At 41.6% G+C, this 18174-nt stretch overlaps 1 protein-coding gene across 1 annotated transcript in view; it reads left to right on the top strand.

The window, feature by feature from the left end:
• The first annotated feature begins 542 nt into the window (after nucleotides 1–542).
• The window catches only part of mid2 (midline 2), a 131245-nt gene continuing 113613 nt past the window's right edge, over nucleotides 543–18174 (top strand). Inside the window, exon 1 of the mRNA XM_046405338.1 lies at nucleotides 543–995. The gene's annotated coding sequence lies outside the window, so the exon portion shown is untranslated. The remainder of the gene's footprint in view (nucleotides 996–18174) is intronic.

Here is an 18174-nt window from a genome sequence, read left to right as displayed (position 1 = left end):
CGTGTTTCTTAAGTCTTGTGTTGATGAAGTTCTGATTGATGCGTGGAAATATATGGCATCACCTTTTCTTTTACTGCTGGAGCCAAACCCCTTACACAGTGAGAAAAGAAAGTGGAAAGCTGGTCCAAGTGCAGTAGAATGTACTTATTCATAACCTTTCTGTCTGTTACAACATATTTTGCTTTTTTAATATATTTAATATTCTCTGTTCACGCTAGAAACCTGACTGTCACTGATAGAAGGGAAAGCACTGAAATGTTTCCTTTAAAGGTGGCAAAACTGACATATGAACAGTGTGATTGTTTCACTATTTATTTGTTCATTTGTTTTTGTTTTATCAAAATCACCCTGAGATTACTAAAAGATTACTTTCACTTTAGGGACAGTATGATTATTTGCAATTTTTGTCATTTAATTTATGAGTGGAGAAGATGTACAGTATTTTCACAGAAGTCTTGTTTGGATCGTATCTCGATGACAGCGACACCGTGAGGCCACAGGGGATGGGAGGACGGGTGGAGGAGGAGTATGGGCGCGCACAGCTCGGGTTTGTTGCTCGGGCACTGGAGCAGCGGTGTAAGCGATCCCAGCTGCTGCTGCTGCTGCTGCTGAGGGAATGAGAGCTATTCCCGTCCCCTGTGGCTGGTCACGTGTCCTTGGGGAGCGTTTGGGGACCGCTTCGGGAGAGAGTGGGAGCGCATAGTTGCGCACAGCCCAGTTGGACAGCAACGTCTTTAACGCGCGTTAATGATCCGGCGGCGAATCAACCAGATCAATTTTGTTTTGAGGCGTTGTCATATCCACTCCACGGTGGTGTGTGCGTGTGTGTGAGATACACTGATCTGTCAGGCACTGACACAGCGTGTGTGATCCCTCAGTCACTGACTCGTCAAAACTTCTGCGCTTACCAACTGTGATTTTTTTCCACTGCGAGCGTCACGTTGTTGCCAGCCGCTGCTACAAGTCGACACACGGAGCTGTCACGGCGAACTGAGGTAGGCTGCGCTTCTTTCCTCTGGCTTGTGAAGGAGCACACAGAGCAACGTGCACAGGGGCTAAACAAAAACAGCGTCAGTGTGTGCTCTGTAAGGGGCTGTTTAGTGCGAGGCACGGGATAGCTGGTGCGGGATAAACAGCCGTAACGAGTCTATGAAAAGCTTGTTCTCTTTGCACAGAAACATGCAAGATGAAAACAACGATTGTGTTGGGAAAAGCGGGAGAGCAAAGCTGGTGTGTTGTGCGTCAGTGTTACAACACTGACTTAATGTTTCTGCATTAATCTTTATTTTATATTAATCTAACTGAGTTAAATGGCGCTGAAACTACACTAAGTGTGAGACTGACAGCTTCTCTTATCTGGATGAAACTGCCATCAGGGTGCTCTGCTGAGTGACATCTTTTCGTGGCATGTTAAGCGTCACTGGGTGATTTTGCAGCTTGCTTTACGTGTTTTCACGCTTCTTAGTGTAGTAGTACCCTACTATAGGATGACAGGGAGTGACCTGAGCTGACTCCCAACCACACCCCTGAACCAGATCAACACTCACACATACTGGGCATTTTACCTACCCATGAGGTCTAAAGCTACATTGCATTTTTTTTAACAGTAGAAAGTTGTGTGTGTGTGTGTGTGTTTTACATTTTTTTTTAGGTTTAAGATATAGAAAAATACAACACGTGTGTTACGGTAGGAAGACGGAAACACAAAAGCCCTGAACTCACATATGAACGCATTAGGATCCCCGCACAGTCTCTATAGAGATGTCCCATCATGTTGTGGCTCTGACGGAGGGACGGTGTGCTTGTTGTGAAGACAGTGCTGCAGGTGACAGTGGAGGCAGTGTGGCTGTAGGGTCTAAAATATCAGCTCCACATCAATAATGCAGGATACCAAAACAATGGGGAGCGAAAGGCCCATGGCAGCCCCTTTCACCAAAGGGACACGAATCCTGATCGCTACCAAACATGGCGTGTTCCAAAGGCTCATATTAGTGAAAGCACATTAGATGCACTGGGCAGTGGTTCTTCTATCTCATAGAAAAAGATTTATTTCCCTGCTCTCTCTTGCTCTCTTGCTAACGATGATCACTCTGGTTAATGAGACAGGTCTCAGAGTATGAGGCCCGACCCTCTCAGTGACAGCGCTGCTAGTTGGGTGAATACAGCTGACACCCTCATTCATCATGCATCTACAGGGTGCTCGCCTGCGCTCGCTCGCTTTCTTTTTCTCTCCACTTGCACCATTAGATGATAATTATTAAGACACTTTAATGACAACAGCGGTGCTGTTTTCTCAGGAAAAGACGGGGCTTCGGCTTCTACGTGCTGGGATGATTATAGCTGTGACGGAGGGGTTGGCGTTCTGTGTGGATGCTGCAGCTGTGATGACTTCTAAGAATAGATGTTGACACCTACTGTACAGTGGTGTGCTTGGTTGACTTTCTTCAGCACGGAGCAACTTTTACGTCTCTGCTATCCAAATTGTAGAGTTGCTGCTTCTGCAAACTACAGATCGACTTCGCTTAGGAGCAGTTTCAAGAATGCAATACTATTTTTTTCATACATTTAGAAGATCAGGTGAAATTGAAAGCCACCATGTAAGGTCATAATGTTAGTAGCTGAGCCACATATAGTGAAACTTAACACTCATTCACAATTAGTGCACTCTTCATTAAACTTTGTTGTCTAACGTACTCTATTAAACATTGCAGAGTAAGTTTACTCTTTGACGAAAACAGGAAATGTCTGGATCCCAGTTTTACTGTGACTGCCTGGCACAAAAAAAATGAATCCTCAAAAGATATTGTTCATGTTCTTTCTTTGCTTCCGGACGCTCTCTGTATCCATTTAATGGCTTTATCCTCACAGATCTGTTAGCCAGAAAAGATACCCATCACTGGGATGTTTTTATTCTGGGCTGTCTGTCAACAGCTGATGCCAGTTTGAGCCTGAATGAGGCATTTCTCGGGAGTCAGCCTCTTGGCTTTCACAGGGAGCCTCTCGAAACAGCAGGAGGGGGGGCATGTTGTTTCAGGTTTTCTAAAGTTGGGTGAAGGATATAACTCCTGTGGGGAAAAAAGCACTTTGTGGTGTAACTCGGATGTTGTGGTGTGATTGGTTTTGTGTACATATTTTCATGGTAGACTTAATGAGGCGTGAAAGCAGTGCAGACGTGATTTATTGGCAGTGAAGGGTAACTGAAAAGTGGCAGAAGGCTTTTGTCAAGTCATCAGTCAAAAGTCATCATTGTTCTCATGACATCAATAGGCACAGGTGTGAGAAAAAAAAGACAGCTTGCGTCTCCAGAAACACTGGTTGCATGTAAGTGATGAATGCATTTTTACTTTTGAAGAATCCAAATTTCGACCAGCGCACAAAGCATCCTTTGAACTTTACCGCTTTGCGTAATGTTCTGCCTCGGCATCCATTTCATCCGTCAGATTATGGGCAAAACACCAGAAAAATACAATTTAACTCTGTGTGTCTCCTCTCCCCATTTTTATTTGTGTGCCCATGAAAAGCAGATTTGCACTGCAGAATCACAGATTGCTCCTTAACCTTTAGTCTCATCTGTTGCCAAAATACATTTTTTAAAAAAAAGCCAAATTCATTAACTGACCTAACTGAAGCAAAGGCACATTTCTACAGCCTTCCTACACTGCCACCATCTACAGCCAGCTGTGTTTATGTGTGTGGGCGCCAAGTGTATTCATGCCTGAGTACATCTGTGGCCCGTGTGTGAGTGTGTGTCCATAAATACATTTTTTTTTTATCCAAATGACTGAAATTTTGACAGTGTGACAGAATAACCTTGGGGCAGGCACGATAGCAGCAGTAGCAGCAGCTCATCACAGCCTCCAGTCGGCATCGCAGTAGCTTGCCTCGCCACTCATCGGGAGCTTAATATTCAATTAAGAGGGTCCTCAAGTTCAAGCTGTTTTGGATGGCTTGTGGAAGAGCCCCACTGGCTGATGAGTGGGCATCTTTGCTAACTACGCTCACAGTTTGCCCCCTGAAGAAGGACAAGGCAGATGGTTCATGGGAGTGTTTTTAGTTTCTTGTGCGTTTGCCTTGTTAGGGGTGTACGCAGTAACAGGAGTATGACAGTGAATCAGTGTTCAGTCAGATCAGGTATTATGATCGGTATTATTCATATGAGCATATGACATTTTCCCCTGAAATCATGTTTTTCCTCTTTCCTTGAAGTAACGCAAAAAAACGGCTTCAAATGTATGTACGGTATACGTTAATAATGACGCACTGAGGGCGAAGGTTTAAAGTCATCCTTTCAAAATGCCTGCAGAAAAGTAACGTGACAGTGTCATCCCCTCTGCCTTTTAGTTTGCTGCCGTGACAGTCTGTCAAACTGTCACATCCAGCTGAGTCCAGAGAAGTGTAGGTCTCGCAGTGTTGTGCTGACAAACAACAAGCAGACAGACATCGAGGCAGAGAGTGAGACAGGCGGTTGAGCATTTGCTGGGGAGCAGTGTGGGGAGAGCAGCATCCCCTCTGTCATCTCATGGCAGATAAGATTCTTTAGCAGGTATTTGGACCTTGCTGGTGGGCTGCTTCTTGGCTTAAAGCAGGACCAAGCTGTCTGTCAGATTAGTGCTATGAGCAATTGGTGGGAGTGCAGTCCCTACCCTCGAGGGGGACAGCCGTTAGAAAGATCTGCAAATCCCCGATGCTCAGCATGCACGGACACGCACGCGGGCATATGCACACACAACCCCCACCGAAGAAGGAAGGGACGAGATCAAGCCAGGTCATGGGAGGCTCTTCTCAAATAAATTCCTCCTTTGGGAGACTGCTGCCTCCCCCGTGCCCTTCATGCACATGTGCATGCATTTGTACTTGAAAACACACATACCCACACACACGCATCCTGTCCCCTTCTTTAAAGAGGGACAGCAAAAACAGTGACAAATGGTTGGCTGTCCAAGGTTTATGGGTCAGTGATTTTAACTGTAGTTGATATGCACTGTAGTGTGTTGCTGCGTCTATAGAAAAATACATTAAATTGCAATGTGAGACTTTGTTATATTTAATATCTAAAGGTACCATTTCCACCATCAATTCTAATATTTGGGGAGAGAAAATGTGATTTTTCTAAATTTATTTGACTATACATCAAACAATATGTGTCAGTATATAGTCCACAGTTTTACTGATTAGGCTTTTAATACATTGTTTTGCATCATCCTGCCTCTATGCAATAAAATATGTATATGTATATACTGACATGCATTTATGTTGCCAATATAAACTTGGATTTTTTTAGATAAAATCTTATGTTTATGAACTTATTTTGAAAATTGTACCTGGTATTTCATCTTTTTATATGCAGTGAAATGCATCACACGATTCCATATATTCACCATATACTGTATGTTTAAATTCACAAATGTTTCCGTGCATACACGTTTAGCGTTTTAAATAACATTTCCATTTAAATGGAGTGTGAAAACTGATTAATGGTACCTTTCCTCTTGTCTTGTTTTCTGATGCCTCTGTATTCACAGAATCAGACACAATATCAAGCCTCGTGATTTTATCGCCTGCTTCCCCTGGAGTGATTTTATTAGAGGCACGTTGCATGGCAGAGGCGACATGTCCTGCATTTAGAAGAAGCCATTGGGGGTGGGGGTCTCTGAATGTGATCCAACACAGAGAGAGCAGAGATGTTGACTGTGTTGATTGTGTTTACCCATGGGAGGAAAACAGCTTCCAGCCCTTCTTACCATAAATATGGTGTGGCCTTTAGCTGTGTATTAAAGGAGTGAAAAGGTTTCGTTCCCAACTGCTTCTGTACCTGATGATTGCTCTACTTAATTCTAAAGCAACAGAGCTCATTCACTCCTGTGAAATGCCAGGGTTTTGTAACCAAATCTGCTTTCATAGCTTCAGATTTAAATGTTCCATCATGATTATAAGCATTTTTCTTCTGACAGTGCACAGATTTGGAACAAACCTCCAATACAGCCTGCTTGGATTAAGCTTAATCCAATTTTTTGCTCCCTGCCTTTACTTAAACCTCTCTTGAGTGCAAGTTGGATTGTGAATTCATCACCATTTGTATAGCATGATATATTTGAAGATATGTGAAAGCCTTGGGCTGCTTTTTTCATACTGCATCGGTGGGCAAACAGTGATACTTGTATGTAACGCTTTTTATCCAAATGTGATTCTAGTCCCCTCTTTCACGCTATGCAATTATGCATTAGGACCAGACGATCACGTACTGTATTAAAGGGTCACTGCAGAGGGTGTAGGGGCTGTAGTAGTTTGAGAGGGAGATGAGCAGAAGATGACAGCGACCTCTGGTTGTCCTCTGTCACCACTTGTTCTATCACAGCGGGGGAGGAGGAGGCAGTGCAACCGTGAGATCTTCTTTACTTAATTCACTGTGATAAATTGCTCTTGTAACCTCTCACTGTCTGGCTGACCTCTGCTGCCAAACTGCAATGTAAGGATTTCCACATACATGCATAAACATACTCAGTTCCCCTTCCTGCTCCCTTCTCTCCCTCTCTGTCCTCTCCTCCCCTCTGCCTTTCCCGATTATTGTGTACCTCTTTTCCTTATTCAGATACATTCCACACACACACACACACATACATAAACATGATCTAAATCTTCCCTTTGTAGTTTCTAATCATCTCTCTAGCAGTCTATCCGTCTCCACACACTGCTGCCAGTCTCCAGCTAGATTATCTCATCCTCTCGTCCTCTGCTGTGTTGATAGGAACCTTCATTATTGGGTTTATACAAAGACGATCTATTTGTCACAAGCATAAGGTCCTAAATTAGAAGGTCACGTGTGTTTTGTTCATTGACCCGCGCTAATTACTTAACCTCATAGTCCGCCAATTTGTCTGCCAGAGCAGCTGACCAGCCAATCATCCTCATTTAACTGGCACCCTTCTGAATCTCTGGAGGCTCAGGCGGCACTAATCAACATGTCTTGTAAATTTACATTAATGAATAATGGCCTGTGTTCTGCGGTTTCACAGAATATTGAGCCATAAGCAAGAAGATAAACTGGGCTGTTGCGAATAATTGCGATCAGCTATCTGAGTTCTCTGTCTGCATTCCACGTAATGAAATGATTATGCTCGCGTAATTATAGTTGCAAGAATATATTTGGAGGGACTCCATGTTCATTGCTTTGTAATTCTGAGATGTAAAAATGCTCAGTTAGTGAAGTTGCATCATAAATCAGTGTAATGTTATATTTTGACGTGTTTTGAACACACTGTATATTCATGAATTTCAAGGCAAGAATGACTGAAACTGCTGGGTTACAAGGGAATATTACTTCACATAGACTTTGTATGAGGAGCAGTTTGACACAGTTTGACACAACTTTTACTTTAAAAATACAGGACAAGAGAGTCACCCTCCCTAGCCTGCTGTGACATCTTTGCATACTGATTGCCAAGTTAAACCAGAGAGTGCTGAAAGCTTTAATGCTGAGCTGCAGGATCATATGATCGAGTCAGATACACTAACTCCATAAAACTCAATAGGACTCGAGGGCTGTACAAGTCAGATTAACACTTTTATTTTAAGAATCCCATTCGTGACTCTGGGATTAACGAGTTGACCTCTTGATAAAAAATGATTTACAGTAAAGCAGGTGAAAAAAAAAAGCAGTGTTTCTCGTACAGTATTATATGAAACATTGATCTGTGTTAAAAGCTGTCAAACTCTGATTGAATGTTACAAATCAAAGATGACAGGACTTCATAAAGACAGGCTCTGGAGCACCTAGTGGACTTCATGCTCGTCCCTTCAGGCTGGTCGGGTCAACTGTAATCATACAAGCGGGCTTTGACAGCGATATTGAATCAGCCCTACTGCTCACACAGGCTCCTCCACCTCCACCGTCGGCTTTTTCACACACAAAATAAAGACTCTTGCTGTTGCATCATGTTTTTTTTTTGTTTGTTTGTTTGTTTGATGTTTATTTCAGATGGTAAAATTCCTCGAGAGGAGGAAAGCCTAACCAAAGCGAGCGCATAACCCGCACAGCCTCAGCATCTTGGGAAAATGCAGGCAGTCCTCACTCCTCCACCCCTTCACCCCTCCACCACCCCCACTCCGCGGGGATTCTGCAGCTCAGTTGAGGATGTGATCTAAGCTAAACAAAAAAAGAAAAAAGAAAGCTTTCATTCTCAGTGTGTTTGTGTATTCAGTTTTTAGAAAAATACCACACACCAGTTTGAATGTGGCAGGGTGTTTTCTGTCTTTCATATGTGCTGAAATACAAGTGTATGGTGACGATGATCGTGTCTCAAAGGGTCGAGATTACGAAGTGGAGCCTTTATTTTAAAATTTTAGCACGGCACCACTGCCTATGTGGTTACATAATCTCCCCTTTTACGAATTCATGTCTGAGTTGAGCGACCTGGGCGGATTGGTTTAAGGCTATTTGACTTGAGAGAGAATTTGATATCCATATAGATTTTACTCACTTTCATTCATGCCGTTTGCTGCAGGAAATGAGATAAAACAAAATTTAAAAAAGCTCCTTTTTCTTGCTCAAAGCTGTTTGAACTGTTTTTTTTTTTCTGACTTGATCCAGGCCACTTTTTTTTTCTTTTCTGAGGATAAAGACTTTTTTGATGAAACATTGCATCAGTATATGACACCTTTGTGCATATTTAATTGCCACACTATTCTGGTGCTTGATGTTAACCTTGGAATTCTTGGCTGAATGCTAACTGTACCCATATACTTTAGATTGGATCAATTAATAATTTGATTCATTTTCTTTAGTCCAGAAAATGTCATTGAATAATGAAAACAGCAGGTTACTGGTTCAGAACCTGAGATGTTGTCTTTCCTGTATGAAGTGCAGTTTTTTTTCCTCCTAAACTGGTTTGAGCAAATATGAAAAAGCAAATATTAAATCTAAAAAGAATTTATTCCAACATCATTTTTGCTCAACCATTTTCCATATCCATTGCGCAAAAGCTGGTGTACATCAGCAAGTTTGGGAGTGGTTCCTGCATCCCTATCAAGCCATCAATTCTTCTGGACAGGGAATCTCTTAAGAATGACAGCATTTTAAAGAGGAGTGGACGGCATATCGAGTCTGAGTTTCTCTTGTCTTTCCCAAGGGATCTTGTCTGTGCCTTCGAGCCTGGCATACAGTATCCCTGCTCTGCCTTGAAATTAGATCCTTACTGCTTTGAATTAAACCCAGCAGAGCTGCTGGCCATTTTGGTGCTGTAAGCATGATTGTTTTGTGGTAACCCTCCCAAACTTGAGAAGCAGATTCTTACTATCAGTGTTGCAAAGAAGAAAACCAGAACTACACAATAACGGTATATATTACACCATAGACCTAATTATAGAGACCCCTCACACACAAAATGTGAAATCAGAATCTTCTTTTATTGTCAAAATAACAAAACTTTTTTTATATTATTCTCATGTTGCTACTGTTGTTCATATAAGAAGCAAGTACAAATAAGAAAAACAGAACTGTATAATCAGTCAGAAAATAGGCTCCAAAAATGTCTACTCTTTGCAAAGACAGTGTTTATTAAAGTGAAGAGCTACAGATCAGATATGTTTCAGCAGCCGGTGATTCCTCTGACACTTGGAGCCCTACATTCAGCAAGCAGGGTTTCAAAGCGTTGGTGGCGTCTCGTGCAGGCTTCACGTGGATGTAAAACCACCAGGTTGAGTCTTAGTGGGTGTTATGTACCTGACTGTGTCTTTGCAGGGAGTATTGACTTGTTGTCAGAGACTCCATTAAATCCCTTTTTTTATGCTGTGATTTTTGCACAGATTAAACATGAGAAACATTTTTTGTTTGGACAGAATCTGGCTGCCCCCCCCCCCCCCGGTTACGTTCTTTAAAGGTTTTAAACTGTGGCTTCAGATTTGCTGTTCAGATTAGTGTTATCAGTCTTCTCATCTCACTCTCAGCAAGAAAGTGAACAAGAGTATATCCCAAAATGTTGAATTATTCCTTTGAGAGGACTGGCCATCTATAATGAGTCAAGCTTTATCTGATTTTGATCTTAAAGCTTAACGAATCAGTGGTTAAGAAGGATTTTGTAAAAGTGAGTAATCTGTGGATTCATGGATTCATTATGAAGAAGTAACTGACTAAAACCGCACCTCAAAAGGTGTATGATTAATTCCCTTTGCTGGGCATCTGGGCAGCTATTCAACTTAAGCAAGCTGACCTTCGGTAACGATGGGGAAAACACTGCAGAAAAATGAACCACCTGGAGAGAATAAGCAGCCGTTCATCTCCTGGGGTAGAGAAAGGTCAGTCCTTTTCCGAAATCACAAGATGCCCAAACTAGAATTACTCAGTTTTATCTTAAGCCTCATTTTGTCAGCCTTTGTGAGTGTGTGAGTGTGTGTGACCTTGTAGGGAGAGTGTGCTGCCTTCTTGGAGCTCAAGTAGTAAAAGAGTGAATGTGAAAAAAACTACTCCATTTTATATATATATGTGTGTGTATGTGTGTGTTTCAGAGAGATTTTGACTGGTGAAATGATGAAATGGGTCTTTTGCTGCAAAAGAAGAAATTTCAGTTCAATACTTATCAAGGTGAATCAACCATAATGCATTCAGACGGATGTCCCCCAGTGTTTATGTCTCCTGTCATAGCTGGCAATTGTTCACACTCCCTCGGCGTATGAAATTATGATGTAATATTCAGATAATGTTTTTACACCTTTCCTCAGCAGCCTCTTTTTTGAAACATGTTTTTGATTCTTGCAGTGACCGAATGAAATGTTTTTATTCACGATTTAGGGTAAAGTTTTTTTTATGTTTACCAGTCACTGTAAACCTACAAGAGATGCAGACCAATTCTTTATTCCTCACACTGAAGCTTGCTGACAAGGGAATTGCTAATAATTAATGACATCTTTTGAAATCTCTTTCAAGATGGTCTAGGAAAGAACATAAAATGGCTTGGAGCTTGCAGCAAAAAAAAAAATAAAAAAAATAAACGCAAATTCAGCGAGAGAACCAAAAGGGAGTTCTTCAGCTGGAGAATCAAAATGGGGGATTTATCAGTAAAAACATCTCTGTGACGCATTTTAAGCTCCAGCTGATGACTGAAGAGATGCCAGTATAAAGAAGGGCTTGGTATCTTAAAAGAAATCATGAACATAATTCAGGGAAAATTTATTGACACAAAATGTAAATGAAAGAATTCACACATTTCATTCAAAAGAAAACCAGACCAAGTGACTTGTTTACTGGTGAAAATCAGGAAACCCTGAGGCTAATGTTATAACTAATATCTCATTTTTACATGATACAGTCTGCAGTCTGGAGATGCCCATTATAATGCTGGGCTACCTGTCCCTGACAGGTTTTAAGACAGATTAGAGAGTTCACGCCAGAAAACTCCCAAGCAGGTTAGTAGACACTATGAGTAAGAAGCATTTAATTTATTTGAAAAGAGTCCAGCCATCAAAGTCATTTCCATCCTGGAGGGACTAATGAAATGAAGTGGAGTAGACACTGGAGAGTGATGAAGCCTGCAGGACAGTGGAGAGATCAAACAGATGGAGGGTGAAGTAGATGAGCAGGGAGGACACTGATTGGAAGACGAGGGTTTGGGGCTTGCTGCGGAGTACAGGACAGTTACTGGTACTCCCACACACGCGCAAAGCCGTGGCCTTTGTACTCCTGAGGAGAGGCCTCTTTCATAATGGATTTTACAGGACACGGCTCCTGCCAGAAAGAGAATATTGAATTTCAGCAGCAACAGCAACAAACTCAATACAGCAGAGAAGTAGAGCAGAACATGGAGCGTTTCACTGGTTTCTGCACTCAATCAGGACAATGTATTTTCTCTGTTTATGTAATTGCCCTGTTTAGTACACACTGTAGGTTGCTGCAAACGTGTGAGCGTGCACACCTGTTTGTGTGTGCGTGCAGCATCAGACATGCATGGCTGTAAAGGGTAGGCTATAGAATATCCCTGTCATTGTGAGCTAAATATTTTGTGTATACAAACTAAAGTGGAATTTTAAAGTATAACATGTACACTTGTTCTATACTTAGTACATTAATTGTCTGCGATGGCAAAGTCTTAGTACACTTGCTGTGTAGGAATATGGAAATACAACAGAGCACCATATGAAGACTTTTAGAGGGAATAATTAACATTAAAGTGACTTGATTTCTTTACACATGTTGCATGAATAAGCCTTACCTTAGAAACACATGACTGTCCATGTCGTCACTGTAGCTGGAGCTGTTTGTGTGTGTGTTTCCAGACGACACTAGATGGCACTATAGATATATAATCCCTGGGAAAGCTGAATGCCTCTCTCTCTCTCTCTCTCTCTCTCTCTCTTGCTCTCTTTCATACACACAAAATCACAATGATTTTTGTGTCACATTTAAAGAGGGCAATTAGAAAGTATTTTGTATGTTTTATAGAGTGAATTTACAATCTGTAACCATTTGTGTGTGTGTGTGTGTGTGTTTGTGTGTGTGTGTGTGTGTGCGCGCCTATGTTTTTGTTTCCAATCTAGCACATGACTTTTGTATTGATTGACTCTAACGCTGTGGTTCTCAAAGTGGGATCTAAGGCCCTAAGGAGTCTTTGAAGGGTTTCCAGAGGTTCCCCAGCATAAGGAGTATAATTTATTTTCACACTAATTCCATCCATAAGTAACACAATTTGGTTTGGGTTTTCAAACACTTCCACTGATAAAAGTTTTTAAGGGAAAGTTCTTATGAGACGGGAGACCTTGGGACAGAATCTTGTGAAAGTGGTGTCCGTGGTCCTTGACGTGAAAACATTGAGGGACGACTGCTCTTATGTAGTGAACAAAACAACATCACAGTGATGCTGGTTTACTCATGTAAGAAGTCTTTCTGTTTTACCTGAGTATGGTATCTCCAGAGGTAAGATTTTGCATGTGAGTGCATTACTGTGTATCATAATACTGTAGGGACAAAATGTGTGTATGTTTGTCTGCTCCAATCCCTCAGCTTAGAGCTGTACCTCATAAACATGCATTTTGTGTCATGCGCTTAATCTGCTCCATGTTTGGGATTAGCCTTCCTGTTCACAGAGAGGATGCCCTCTCCTCTCCTCTGCTTTTCACCTCTCATTGTATTTCCTCTCCATGTAGCTCTTTCTTCACACTCCCTCCTGTGTATCCTCCTTTATATATATATATAAATCTCACTTTCATCCCCATTGCTGTCCTCACGTATTACTCCCTCTACTTGTCTATTTCCACCTCTTTCTCTCCAGCTCTCCTACCCTCTCACCCATATTGTTCCCCTCAGTAATAATCAATTCAATCTAGCAGGCCCTGATGCCTTGATACAGTTGTTACCATTCTGAGCTTCAATATATTAATATATTTACCCAGCCAAATTGTTAAATGCACTGGAAAAAATGATGACCAGTTGTGCTGGAATATGATGAAAAGCAAATATTTTATAGACTCATGGAATATTTTTCAGATGCTAAACACTGACTTGAAAGCATTTGCCCAGCAAGCTTTAGTTTATTTTATTTTTTATTTTTTTTTGTACTATAAAGGATTTGATTCCTTGAATATTGCACCACCTACAGCGGGTTTCAGTCAAATTTCATGCAACATAACTTTTACATTCTGGCACAGCAATTCAGACTCGGAGATTCAGCCAGCAAAAACTAAAGCAGGTGCACTTGAAAGGAAAGATTTATCAAGGCCTGAAGCAGGGGAAGGCATGGTATCCTTTTGCTATACTACTGCTTGTCCTTCTGTGATGTGTGCGGGGACTGCAAAAATATCATAAAACACATACAGGAAGTGAAGTTTCAACATCACAAACGCTTCCATCCGAGGCAATATGACAGACTTCTTGATGCAACATGCGTGAGGTTTATGGAGGAGTGGCACTGCGTTATAGAAGGAGCGTGCGAAATTTCCTCCAGACAGCAAGAAATCAAAACTGATAACAGAGAAAATTGTGAAATTGATACTGGATAACCAACCCCGTCTTTTTTGTGGTTAATGCTGTGATTCAACTCTTAATTGAACATCTCGAAGCTCGCTACGCTCTTCCAAACCGACAGGAAACGGCTGGCTCACATCTGTTCACTCCGTTTAGCGTGTTGATTTCACAACACTCAGAGAACGTTGGTGAATTTTAACATCTGACATATGGATCTCAAACAAAATTCCCATGACATCACGATGTTTGGCGGCATGCTGCTTGTGTGTTGCAAAAAGTAACTACACAGGATAAACATTTCTCGCATTTAACATCTCAGTCGTCTATAATTCGTTTTGCCAGCAGGGTGGCTGTAGGCAGTGTTCTGTCAGCAGGCCCTCAGAGCAGGTCACTTTGGTCCGACTCAAATTTCTCTGCATCTACTGGGTGAATTACTGTCAAAGTTTGCACAAACGCTCAAAGGAGGAGGAGGCATACTGACTTTGGTGGTCCCCTGAGCTTTTCACTAGTACCACCACCTTTTCCACAAGGTTTGCATGTTTTTTTCTTACAACTATAGAATGTATCACACTGTATGTATTTCATTCCAGCTCTAATTATAACAGGGTTGTGTTCCGCAATGCAACATAGTATGCAAGCAAGCCATGTGCCACCTACAATGAACTGCACTGACAGAACTATCCGTAAAGGTGGGAATGTTTTCAGACGTAACCTGTGTGATGTTCAGGATTTGCGCATGTGCAACCTGGAGGGAGGTTCACGTGTCTCTGTAGCATTTGGGTTGAATGAACGCCAACGCTGTCCTCATCTTCCAACACCTTCCAAACTATATCAAATGCGTCATTTGTGATTGACCTATTGATTTTTGTAGCAGTCTCAGTGGCCATCCATACTGCTCTTACCTGAACTGAATGTTTTTTTTTTCCTCTCTGTGACCTTTTCTCGAACAAAGCTAACAGATCAATTGCAGAGGAAGCTCTATTAGCTTTAACGAGCACACTGTTATCAACACAAATGTTTATCCACACTAATTGGAGCACTTCATAGTCAAGAGAGTTGTCTGGCAGTGTGTACTTCTGTGTCTGCATGGGTGTGTGTGTGTGTGTAGCTTGTTGATGCCTGTTAAGCCCACAACAAGGCCACTAGAACTGACCCAACAACAGAAGCACAGCTTATCCACTCTCCACAGAGAGAATCAGTAATTGATTATATTTCAGTCAATAATAACTCAAAACAAAGAACTTTGTACTCCGATTAGTAACAGACACCCTTGTTGGTAAGTGATTTTTGAAAGTTTCATACAGATGGTTATTAGATGTGTGCTTGAGGCAGCTGCACTCTTCAAGGTGTCTTGGAATAAAGTTGCCACCACAGCAGTATTTTAAAGATGTGAGTACAGGGAAAAGGCCTTGGAGGAAAAACTATGACATGACAACTTCTCCCCATCTAACAAGGAATGAAAATTGCACCTAATGTTAGGCTTCACTAGGCGCGATTTTTAATGCAAGCACAGAATTCAGTCCCTGCAGTAGAATAGTCATAGATTAGATTCGGTGTAAAAATGGAGAATGCTCAACAGCAATAAGAGGAGTGTGCCAGTTTACAACGTTCTGATCAATAGTTCTTGATCATGAACAAATCTCTCCTAAATCCGAACACTAGAGAATCAAGATTCGACCTTGCCATCCAATCATTCTGTCTTTGGGATAGAGATATTCATGGCTGTAAATAGTAATTAGACCATTCTGAAAGATGCACCCATAGGTAGTATTATTTTCTATAGTCAGAGTCCTACTTCCTAAGAATTAAGGTTTGTCATGTGTTTGCAAAGTGTATATTATTATTTTGTTGTCAGCTTCTGTATCAGTTGTAATTTGTAATTTAAAAAAGCGTTCAAGTGCTGTAGTGCCGTCCACTGAGTGTCTGTGGGACCCATGTGTGGTATCCCTGATTACAGAAACTTAATTATAGTTTCAAAGTGTCACAGAAAATTTAGATAGCTGTATCGTGAAGTGAAAGCCGCTGTACCTGCAGAGGAGCTTTCCTGTCCCATTGCGTGATGTGGATGCCTGGTCAGGCTCTCACACATTAGTATTAATGGAGAGTAATGACTTCCGCATTTCCAACATGTTAGTCTGCGATGCTAGCATGTTAAGACTAACAACCCAATTCGAGCTACCATTGTGGAAAAATCAGGCCCTCGAGGGAAATGAATGAGAACATGTTGAAATCGACTGCGCCTATACACAATTTAGTCTATTACTTAAACCATTCAGCTCAAAGTGGAACGACGGTTCAATTCATTTTGAGGCATACAAGGTAGCACTTTAAACAGCATTTAAATCTAAATTTTCTACTCTGAAAGACCCCTGTTCAATATCTCTCCATGACTTGGGTCTTTTGTCCATTTTGTCCATTTTGTCCATTTGTCGTAGCTTGGATTAACAGAACAGGCTTTTTTAAAAATCTGGATCAGACACATTAAGGAATGTGTCTTGCTGTGTTTGTATAGTACTGGACTGTGCATTCCTGTGCATGCATTCACCCAATGCCTGCGCAAATACATGTGGGCTTGGACATGCGTGTGTGCAGCCACCACTTAAAACGAGCCGTGGTTGTAGCTGTGGCCTTTTTTCAAAGGGGCCTTTGATAATGGATGTATGATGTCCTGCTTGGGCTGTTTGGCTGCTTTCCTCATGTTGCTATAAAGGACAGTCCATTTATTCATGTCCGTTCCCAGAGCCCCAGCAGACCCGCTCCCCAACTTTCCCTCAAAGAACATGAACAAAGGGCATATTCTGTCACAAGAGAGTGGAGGGGACAGAAAAGTGTGTGTGCATGTGTGTGAGAGAGCACATTAAACTTGACTTGTTGAGAAAGTCTGAGCATGTACCCAGTTGAATGGTCCAAGTGTGTTGATGTTGTTTTGTCCATCTGTATGTGTGTGTGTGTCTTGTGCATATGTGGCATCCCCTGACTCAAGGGAAATACCCACCAGACATTATGCCACTGTTCTCTGTAAAACTTTGTTGAGCACAAAGGACTCGTTTCATGCTCCGCTCTTTAGAAGCTTGTACATCAAAAATGCGACGGGGTGGGTAATGGGTTGCATTGTGACAGATTCGCTTGGGGCTTTTTGTCCTTGGTTTGACTCATGGGAACCAGGTACTGTTGTGACATGGGAGTCTCATGTTTCTGGTGTCAGTCGTATCATAGCGTAAATTCCCACATTATGAACATTAAACGTATGTGTGAAGTCATCGCACGTCATTGTAACATCAGCCTTGATTTCTTCATGTCCCAAAGGGGGAGATTTCTGTTGCACCTCAGTCCTGTCACTTCAACTGAAGCTGCAGTCAGTCTCCAACTCACTGATGTAGTCCCACATCAATGCTTTTGTTTAAACCACTGCATCAAGCAGTCCTACGAACACCTCTCAGTACAAGACCAGCAGCAGCAGTACGCATTTTACGGAATGTAAAATATGTCATGTCAGGCCTCTTCTTAGAGCTGGTTAGACTGATGTTTGCTAAGGCTTCATATGAAAAAAGATGATAGATATTTCAATAACTCAAGACATGTTTTGTGACCTTGCGAAGTCTATTCCACTGCAAGAATGTAAAACATGATTACTTCTGCTGTTAATCATTACGTTGTACTAATTTCAGCAGCTAGACAAGACAAACCCCCGCATCATTGTTCCATGTCAAAAAGTAAATTAAAGTTTATAATTTCTTTGAGGTGTGCAATCAGGCCTGTTAATTTACATCATCTGTGGTGCTATGACAATCAGTGGGTGAATTACTTCATATCTTGGAGGCATCCTTGCTTGGATCTTTATACACCTTAATGTAGAAGCATAAATCCAGCTACAGCTACTGTTAATAGACCAACTTTGATCTTTACCTCTTATAGACACAAGAACGAGTTTAAATTCTACTTGTGGCCTGGACATGTTCATGTTTCGAAATCTAAACCGAACCTGAAATTGCAGTGGGAAAAAAATGAAATCTGTTTAAAAGGAAGATTTTATCCTCAAACTTTCCATCTAACTTAATACAACCCTGCTGGGATCCCAATTCTACTCAGCCAATTTCAACTGAACTTCTGTTAACGCATTAAATAAATGGGACACTAGTTAAAAATAGCTTTTCCCTACAATTTTATGCCCATTTTGAAGCCGACCTTACACTACCATTTCCCAATTTCTCAGTCCATTTACTGTA

The sequence above is a fragment of the Scatophagus argus genome, chromosome 12 (genome assembly GCF_020382885.2).
Source record: "Scatophagus argus isolate fScaArg1 chromosome 12, fScaArg1.pri, whole genome shotgun sequence".
NCBI classification, from domain to species: Eukaryota; Metazoa; Chordata; class Actinopteri; family Scatophagidae; genus Scatophagus; species Scatophagus argus.
This window is presented reverse-complemented; position numbering and strand designations above follow the sequence as displayed.